We start from the raw sequence: 11,003 nt of genomic DNA, 5'->3' as shown, positions 1-11,003 counted from the left end.
TAGCCAAAATCTATATATATAATATATATATATATATATATATATATATATATATATATATATATATATATATATATATATATATATATATATATATATATTTATATCAGAGGATATATAATATATATATATATATATATATATATATATATATATATATATATATATATATAAATATATATTCCATTATTAAATAACTATATACTAAGAGTCACTTAATACTACATTCAACTTTTTCAATATAATTTATCTTGAAATTGAAATATGGTAAATACTATTTTTCTTTAAGCATGGACTCCATTCTATTCTTATGAGTCGAAGCAGTGACAGCAGTAGTCTCCGTCAAACGATGTATCAAGTGAGATATAAGTTTACTTTGAATCCACTGAGCATATCACTACCGAATTCAATAATATGTTCTTAGATCTAAAATCAACGCATTTACACCCTGACAGCTAATTAATGAGTTTGCAACACATGGCTATTTTAAATGATTTTGTATCACTAACACAGGTGAATTCTATCATTGTAAACATAAACCATTCATAAGAACATGACTTCGCCTACGTTGCCTAGTCATTTCCATCTCTCCTCATAGTTTGTGACAGAACTCGGACCCTAGTTTCATCAAATTCTCGTAACCATTCAAGTATTCCCCCGACACCAACAACACTTTTGGGTGGCTTTGCAACACACCGGGAGATCACTTCGACCTTTGGTGTTTCTTATGACCCCATTACTTGATAACTATTTCCTCTGGTTCCCCAAAAAGATCAGTAAACCTCTACGATTCCTGGCAATCGTAAAGGCTTGAAGGGTTCTTTCTCCTCAATGATGTCTGTCTATCTATTTATATGTATCCATATGAATGTCTCGAGCTATTTATATATAATCCCAAATTTACCTTAAATCAAACACTCATGCACACACACATGCACACACAGAAATACAGACAGATAGACAGACAGACATACACACACACACACACACACACACACACACACACACACACACACATATATATATATATATATATATATATATATATATATATATATATATATATATATATATATATATATATATATATACGGTATGTATAGGTGTGTGGGTGTGTGTATCTACAAGTCAGCTAATGTATGTGGCCATCTTTAAAATTTTTTATATTATCCATAACATTATCTAACAACAAATGCTTGATATCGGCATATGTACAGACATTGCATCATGTGTTAGCTTATTTCCGTGTATTTCTATTTCAGTGAAGTATTAACTTAAGGAGAAAGTGTACTAATGAATAACTCATAGCATTATGACATGAGGTTAAAAAGTACAGCTTTCTAATGAAAAATAAAATATTCAAAAAGTTCTGTGAATAACCGGCAAAATAGCATTTGTTTTAATAAATATTAATTCCGTCACCCACTTTAAGCAAATATGTGTACCAAAAGTGTGATTTTATATAAACAAATCCCAATATTTGTTTGTATATGTTTGTATGTTTTAAATATAGTTACAAGGAGTTACAAGGATTTTGCATGCCTCAAAGATTTTCATTCCAACTGCAGAGACTACATTCGCTGTTTGAGAGAGATTTAGTTTAAGCATTTAGTTAGTTCTTACAATTTTGTCTAAGTTATCCTTTAACTCGTTTTCCGTGTTATTGTTTACTACATCCTCTGGAAGTCTATTCCATTTTTTCTATTTTGCTTGTAAAGAAATTGTCAAATATCCTGGTGTTGTATATTACAGATTCCAGTTTGTATCCGTTACCTCTGGATTGATATTTGCTAAGCGTTAACAGATTGTTTTAATCTACATTTGTTATTCCTTTTAAGAATTTTGAATACCTCTATCAATTGTCACTTAGTCGTCGAATTTGTGGATAAAAAAAAAAAGTTCAAACGTTCCATCCTCCGTCTATATCCAAGTTTCCGTAGTGTTGGAACTAGTTTGGTGGCCTTAGCTTGTAATACTTCCAGTCTATCTATATCCTTCTGAATACTTGGAGTCTAAAATTGGACTTCGTATTTCAGAGGTCTTAGTAGTGATGCGTACAGCTGTGTCTTCGCTACTGTAATTGAATTATCTCTTTACGTAACCTTATAGTTTGCGTGCTTTGAGTTTTTTTTTTTTTTTTTTTTTTTTTTTTAACCCTTGCTGATAATAACAATGACTTGTTCCTCCTGGTTCATACTTCGTATTTCATAACCCATCCGTGAGTAATCTGATTGTGGGTTACTATAACTACTGTGCATGACTACATTTTTAAAGGGCATTTGCTGTTCCATGGACTATTCTCCTAGCTTCATTAGATTCTCTCTTAAGTCTTCTACGTCTTCTAAGTTCGCAGCATTAATGCCTAGTTTAGTAAAGACGGCAAATTTAGCTATCCCACTAATTAATCTTAAATCTATGTCGTTATTTTAGATCAGAAATAGCAATGGTCCAAGAACGGACCCCTGTGGGTAATCTGCTTGTAACATTTGCCCAATCTGAAGCTTCTCCGTTGATTACAATTTTCTCTTTTCTGTTTGTTAGCCAATCTTTGTTCCATTCAGCTTGCTCGTCTGGATGCCTTGTGTTCTAATCTTGACCATTAGTTTTTATGAGGAACTTTGTGAAAAGCCTTTTGAAAGTTTAGGCATATGATGTCTATTGACCTGCTTTGTCATAAATGCTGAACGTGTTGTGGAAAAATTCCATAAGATTTTTCACACATGATCTCTTTTGTCTAAAACCTTGTTGGACTATATTCACGTAATTTTATCATCTCTATCTAAATTTCTCCAAGGAATAATATTTACCACTCGTCTATCGGTCAAAAGTTGCGTAGAGGTTTCGTTACAACGGGTGACATAATGTAGGCGTACTCATAAAAAGGATCTCTTGCTTCTACAGATAGGCGAAGGGGTTGACGTAACTTCATCTGAACTCTATGACTTCATAACATAAGCGAAGTCCGGATATTATAAGCTTAGATTCAAATAGAAATTATCCTTTCCATCTGCAAAGTTTTGTTTGTGCATTCTTATGTCTAATTTTACACTGTGTGAATTGTCACTGTTAGACCAAAGAACTTCATAGATATAGAGTGTTTTGCTTCCCGTTTTTATTTAATAGCAGTAAGTTGTTCCAACTATCTCTCCTAATACCTTTGGACTAAGAGTAGTATCAAATATTGATTATGGAAACAAATGGTGATGTTTGAACTGTGTTTTTGGAAACACAACTCAAGTTTATAGTTCATTAATGAAAAGACTTTATCCTATGTTCCTGTTATGAACTGGAGTGATATGTTGAGTTTGATATGCACAACTCTTATGTGGATAAAATGTGTGTGGGGATAAGAGAGGGGATCCTACAGCTTGCATCCTGTCATGACGGGACCTGATAAAGGACACAATAACACAACGGAGCTTATAAAACGTCTATTACAACTAAGAAAAAGATAAATTATTATCCAAAAGTTTTCATATTGATGTTCCTGGAAATGATTTTGGTTCAATATTGAAAAACTTGTTTTTCTTGCAAAGTCTTCCTCTAAGCTCTTTGTAAGAAGCTTTCAGTAGAGATGCATTAAAAGGAGTCGTTTCCTTAACGTTCCTGCTGACAACATTCCGTAACAAAATAGCTTTTAGATAAAATGTAGTATTATCATAAGTTTTGGAAGAAGACAAACTGATAAAATTGATATAATTGTAACAATTTCTTTGCCAGACTCCGTTAAATTTCTTTGCTTATAGTTTCCCTCCATTTGAAGTAAGGTGTTACTTTTATTCCCGTCATTCTTCATGTCGTTTACATTTGTCTTTAATCGGAGCCAATCGAAATAACGGAATTCAGTTTCGACTCTGAATCCGTCACAATGGAAATATAATGTTTAGCGATGTGTATTTCTTTGTGGAGGAGATATCTAGCCTTATGATAGCTCAGGCTATACTGTAGGTACAAGCATTGTTTACGCCGAAAAGAGAAAGGCCCTTGTCAACAAGTATCCCATTATGTAAATATATGAGCATCTATGAATAATATTTTATTACGATTTGGAATATAAAAATCATTTTCTTACTGTGTAGAGAATTTTATAATTTTATGTCGATAAAGTATGGATTTGTTTTCATAGTTACAAAACTAATACAGTAAAATATTGTTTATCATTACCTATCGTCAAATCTTGCACGCTAAATTTTGAGTTTTATCACATCACTCATATGACATTCTTATTTGAGTGATTATATCACCATCAGAATATTTAATGTCTTCCAATTCGTAACTAATAAGTAGAACATTTTTCGCTTCCCGTCTTTATATCAATTATTTCATTTTTCCCGTTCCATCAAACCTTTGTATCATCCTTCACCTAATTTCACAATATTAATTATCTGCCGCTTCTTCTTCCCCCCTAATAGGTTCCTCTCCACCATCATTCCTCAACAAATGACCATATAATTTACCACGCCTGCCATTCTTCTTTCATCATTTCCCAAATGTTCAAGTATTGGTATTCCAAGAATCCCTATCTGTTCTCTCAACCTCTCCTTCTTTTTAGAGGCCTTATGCTGCAAACGGGTATTGATACTATTCATCCTTTGAAGAATTTCGTAGCTATTATGAGGGAGTAATGAGACAAGTTATATAAATTCTGAGTTGTTAAGTGAAGCAAATATATTTCTATTATTTTTCGTTAGTATCCACAACTGCATCTAATTTGTAAGCTCTCTCTCTCTCTCTCTCTCTCTCTCTCTCTCTCTCTCTCTCTCTCTCTGCAGGACACCATGTATTGTCTTAACTGAAGTTCCCTAAGTTTCCCACCCTTAATATCTCTTCAAGGTCTAAAAGAAACTCTTCCACTGGTGGAAAAGATTGATAAAGTTTTCTTGAATTAAATATCCGCTAAAGTTATACACGATTTTCCAGATAGAAAAAAAAAAAAATTAGTCAGGCGCTCCAGCGTAGAGGGTTTCGTTATAGCGGGTGACTTACAACTACATTTAAAAAACACTTTTTTAGATGCAAAGACATCAATTATAAATATAATGAAAGCATTGACATTACTTGACTTTTATCTGAATTATAGGGCATTTAATTATATGAATTTATTCCTAATATGTTCAGTTTGAATGTTATTCAAAATTATTTCAATTTTTTCACCGGCGAAAGCTTTGTTTTTATATAATTTTCATTATTCATAAATCTTCACATTTGTATACCTGAAAATATCAATGAAGTTGTCAGACGAAATTTAGATATTCCTTCTCAATTAAAATAGTTTGATAGGCTCTATCACTTTGCATCTTCATATTGTCAACAACACAAATCTCAGACTCAACATATGCGAATCTAAGAACAGTCTCCACTGGTCCATGCACCTGACTACTGCCACAGACACCACTATTTTGGCGTGTCGGTATTGTTCTTGCCTGGCGATTGCTAGACTGGGGCTCGAGTCCCACTCAAACTCGTTAATTCCTTTGGTCGCTGTAATCATACCAGCCTTGTGAGCTAAGGATGGGGAGTTTTGAGGAGCCTATATCTCTATCTGCTGAGTCATCAGCAACTATCGTCTAGCCCTCCTAGATTTCGGGAGCTAAGTGCAACTGGAGGAAATGCAGAACAGTTTGAAAGTGTTGATGATGCCATAGACTTACTTAATGGAACTCTTCACACAGAAGAAGTCAATTCAATTCCCAAAACAACAGGGATATTAAAACGACGACCAGTCCCTTGGTGGTCATCAGAACTAACTGCCCTACACATAGCCACAAGAAAGCTTTTAACTCGATTGCGCCGACACCGTACTGAGGAGAATTTAGTCATATACAAGAAATGTGGAGCACACTTCCGTCGTGTCATGAAAGAAGCTAGGAGCTAGTCTTGGGTGGTGTTTGTTTCCTTCATTAATATTAGAACGACAACATCATCTGTGTGGAGAAAAGTAAAAAAGATAGCAGGCAAATTCACCCCAAAACCACCACCTGTGTTAAGGGTAAATGGTCAATATGTGACTGGAGCCACAGAAGTTAGCAATGCCCTGACTGATCCTTTTTCAAATGTATCATGCAAGTGTTAAGCAGCTCCTAGTCACCAGTATAGGAACATTGAAGAAAAGAAAATTTTAGATTTCGCTACAGGAAGGGAAGAGTAATACAATTCTCCTTTTACTGAAAGAAAATTTGATTCTGCACTTGCTACATGTAACGATACAGCCCCTGGACCCGATGGAATTCCATATGCAATGATTAAACATGTACCTGTTAATACCAAGTTATTTATTTTAAGCATTATTAATAGAATATGGCATGCTCATCTAAGTGTTTGGGAACTAGCCCTTATTTCAACCTTTTTAAAACCGGGTAAGGTTGACATTTTGGAGAAGATGGTCAATGAAAGACTGATGTGGTACCTTGAAAAGAAAGGTATTTTAGCTCCTATCCAGTGTGGCTTGAGTCCTTGATTTGTGAAGCCTTTGCTTCTAAACAACACCATGTAACAGTGATTTTTGACCTTGAAAAGGCATATGATACGGCATGGAGATATGGTATATTTAAAACCATTCATCAATTGGGATTAAGAGGAGAGCTACCACTGTTTATTCAGTCATTTATTTCACATAGAGCTTTCCAAGTGAGAGTAGGTGAAACTCTACTAGAAAGTAAACGTCAGGAAGAAGGAGTTCCCCATGGTAGTTTGCTGAGTGTAACCCTACTCGCGCTAACAATTAATGGGATATCGTCAGTCATTCCCGTAGATATCCTCTTTACACTATTTGTGGATGATCTCTTCATATCCTTTGCTGGAGCCAGAATGGCAATGGTTGAGAGGAAACTACAACTTGCAATTGATAAAATTATTCACTGGGCTGATATGAATGGGTTTATGTTTTTAACAAACAAAACTACTATGGTCCATTTATGTCGTATCCAGGGAGTATATCCAGACACGGATATATGCATGAAAGGACAACGATCCCATGTGTAGGGGATGCTAAATTTTTAAGATTGATTTGCAAATGTAGGTTGACCTGGGTCCCACACTTAACGGCTTTAAAACCTAAATATCTTGAGGCTTTGAATCTTTTAAAATTATTGTCTCATACATCATGGGGGCAGACTATAAAACTATGTTAAAATTATAGTCTTTAATTTTTTCGAAAATTAGTCATGGGTGTAAAATATACTCCTCAGCAACCCCAAGCCGATTGAATATATTAGATTCTATACATCATGCTGGTATTAGATTGTCCATAGGAGAGTTTAGTACCTCACCTATCCCAAGTCTCCTAATTAATGCTGGAGAATTACCTCTAGACCATTACCGAATGTCTTCCACTATTTGGTATTGGTTTATGTTACAAAGACTCCTTAACTCTATAACCTTTCATTCTACAAGCCTTGTAAGGCCCTCAACATACTTTGAGCTGAGCCCAAAATCTCCTCAACCTTATGGCTTTCTGGTAAAACAATTACTAAACCGTCTTGATATAATTAGAGGTAAGGTGCTTCCATTCAAGATATCATCAACCCCTCCGTGGAAATTACCAGAGATATCTTTAGGTCAATATTTTATTGGTGTTAAGAAAAAATATGACTGAATTAGAAGCTAGGTGTCTTTTTATGGAACATGTTAAGGAACAATGGGAATCAACATTTTATATATACTGATGGCTCAAATTCTGATGCTGGTGCTGGATTTGGAGTATATATTAGGTCTCCTAACTGTAGAGGTGCACTTCCTCCAATATCTTCCATATTTACTGCTAAATTATATGGCATACTAACCGCTATTGAGAAAATAACATTAAAAGAGGAAGTTAATTTTACCATTTCTAGTGATTCAAGAAGTGGCATTATAGCTTTAGGTTTTAATTATAATAACCCTTTTGTTTGAAAGATTTTAGATTGGATTTTAATCATTGGCCTAAAAGGTATAACAGTTCGATTTTACTGGGTTCCAACGCACGTAGGTGTGTCTGGAAAGGAAGATTCAGATATCAATGGCAAAGAGTGCTGCAGCCGAGTTGCTACTAAGAAGGTATCCCATTCTTTGTAATCATCCTCGACCAGCAACAAAGAATTTTATTTCCAACAATTGGCAATAGCATTGGGATAGTTTAACCAAAAATTAGATGAGAGAAATTGCGATTGTTATATACCTTTGGCGATAAAATGGGATGCCCTGAAATGGGAGACTTCTCTTTGTCCTCTCTGCATTGGTCACACTCGGCTGACACATGAGTTTCTGCTGGCTGGCCAACACCAACCATATGGCAACGACTTTTCAATACCCTTGACAGTGAAGCATTTGTTGAATGAATGCCCTTCTTTTAGCACAGAAATAAATAGATACTGTATCTGTTTGAGGCTTGGGGTGAAGATGGCAGGTTCATCCTTGCCAAGATCCTTGGATATGATGTTTCGTACAATGCTAGTTGCATTTTTAAATCTATATCAGAAGCAGGTTTTCTTAATGCTATCAAACTTTTATAACATATCTACTTCTCTGGTTTTAATAAAATATTCTTTTAATCCTTATTTATAATAAACGATATTGGCGTCGAAGACCTTCGATGTCAGGATGCCTAAGAACTTCAAATCAATCTATCCTTGGTCCTAGCTTGGGTGGAGAGCGGGTTTGGGGGTTGATCATATATACAGAATATATGGTAATTGTGTATGGCATTGTCCTGCTTGATAGGGCAAAGCCACTGTCCCTTGTCCCTGTCATTTATGAGTGGCTTATAAACTTTCATACATTCAGAGAGCCTAAAATTAGATATAATGTAAATCAAAATATCGAAGACGTATTTTCAGCGTGTACTTTAATGCTAAATATGCACGGACTTGCTCTTATATCATAAGCTAGTTACAAATTTATGGGAATAAAACTAAGAAACAGAAAAGGAGCAACATGGATAAGAGAGCAAACTAAATTAGAAAATATAATAACAACTTGTAAGAAAAAGAAATTGACATGGTCGAGACATATAATCATAGTAACAGACAATAAATGGACATTAAGAATAATATATTGGACCCCTAGAAATTACAATAAACATAGGAAGGAGGAGAAGACGGTGGATTGAGGAACTAAAAAAGTTTGTAAGCATGAACTGACATAAAGTGACCAAAAGATAAGCAAGTAGAAGGATATGTCTCAGACCTTTTATCTGTGGTGGACTAGTGATGGCTGTGGATGATGACAAACATATGTACATACATATTTATATAAAACTATGCTTTTGGGACAGACCTTCTTTCTAATGCAATTTTTATTCAAGGCGTTAGTCGTATTGCCTCAATGTGTTTCCTATAGGGAGTTTCGTAGTTTTTTAGTTTTTTAAGTTTTCAGGTTTAACCCATTTGTTAGAACAACAGTGATCATTTTTCTTCTTCAAATAAAAGGAATCATCCAATTACGTTACTTAGGAATTATTTATAAAGACAGTTTATCGAAACAGTGGTGTTGTGAGCAGAAAAAAATAAAAAAAAAAGAAATATCATAGTTTATTTACCGAAAGGCATACACTAAAAACCTTAAAAAAACAAGTTGAGAAATACAAGGGGTTCTCTAGGATGCCTAGAGACATCCTTAAGATATCGTTTTTTAATCCAGTATATATATATATATATATATATACACACACACACACACATATATATATATATATATATATGTATATATATATATATACACACACACACACGCACATATACATACATATATATATATATATATATATATATATATATATATATATATATATATATACACATATCTGATCATGCCTTGATTTCATTAGTATTGAAGACCGAGCAGCCTGTCCCTGATGTATCATTCTCTCAAAAAATTTATATGAAAATTAAACCAGTGTGGAATGGGATTTTGCAAGATTTTATGTACTTGAATTGATCACAATTATATATCAGTGTTGATCCTGTCGTCCCTTTGAATGAGAATCTACCTAACATAATTGATAGGCATATCCCTCCTCTCGTGCTAAGGTCCCGAGTGAAGGACAAACCGTGGTTCAATAATGAAATAAGACGTGTTTATTTGGAGAAACAGGAAGCCTATCATTTTTGAAAGGGTAACAGATCAGATTAGACCTGGAATAACTATACTCAGTTTAGAGCTTTTGCTCAGAGAGTTTAAGCTTCAACAAAAGGAATACAATTAAACATAAAAGAAACCCATTCTGATACAACTCAGGAACATAAATGATGGTTTATCCTTAAATCTGCACTCAGTGGTGTAGATGCAACAGTTCCTCGTTTACTTAAACCAGATGGCTCAGTCACTCACTGTCCAAAGGAAAAGGCAACCCTTTTGGCTGTTGTAAAACAGAGTAAACAGAGTAATGAAAAACTTGAATTTCCTCATTCATGTTTTCCTGAGGCTAAACTAACTAGTTTAGCTTCTGGATCTCAGGTAATTAAAGCTCTTTTGTTGGACTTTGATGCTTATGGAAGTGTAGACCTAAATGGTATTTTTCCCTTTTTTATATTAAAACTACAGATATCTTAGCTCCAGAGTATTCTGTTATTTTACGCAAGTTAGCAGGAGGAGTAGCTTTTAGCACTTTTTGGATAATTGGTAATATTACTCCTCTATGTAAATGTGCTTGTGTAGCTCAAGTGCAACTGATTACTGCTCAGTTTTCATAACTCCCATATTATCTAAAGTTTTTGAACGTCTTCGGGCAAAACTTCTTAAAAGGTTTGTTGAAGGTAATCATCTATTCCCAAGTTTGCAATTTGGTTTTTGTAAAGGCCTTGGAGCACGTGATGCCCTTCTTACAATCTCCAATGCTATAGAGAAATCCCTTGAGTTTGGTCAGGAAGTTTGTTTGATTGCCCTTGATTTTAGTGCCGCCTTTGACTGTGTTAATCATGAGGCCCTTGTTTTCAAACTGAAACAGTTGGGAGTGGGTGGATCGTTTCTTAGCATTATTTTTTTATTTTTTTAAGTAATTGATCTCAATTAGTTGTTGGTGGGTACCA

This window comes from Palaemon carinicauda, chromosome 12 (assembly GCF_036898095.1).
Source record: "Palaemon carinicauda isolate YSFRI2023 chromosome 12, ASM3689809v2, whole genome shotgun sequence".
NCBI classification, from domain to species: Eukaryota; Metazoa; Arthropoda; class Malacostraca; order Decapoda; family Palaemonidae; genus Palaemon; species Palaemon carinicauda.
The sequence above is the reverse complement of the archived record's forward strand: the minus strand, read 5'-3'. Positions refer to the sequence as shown.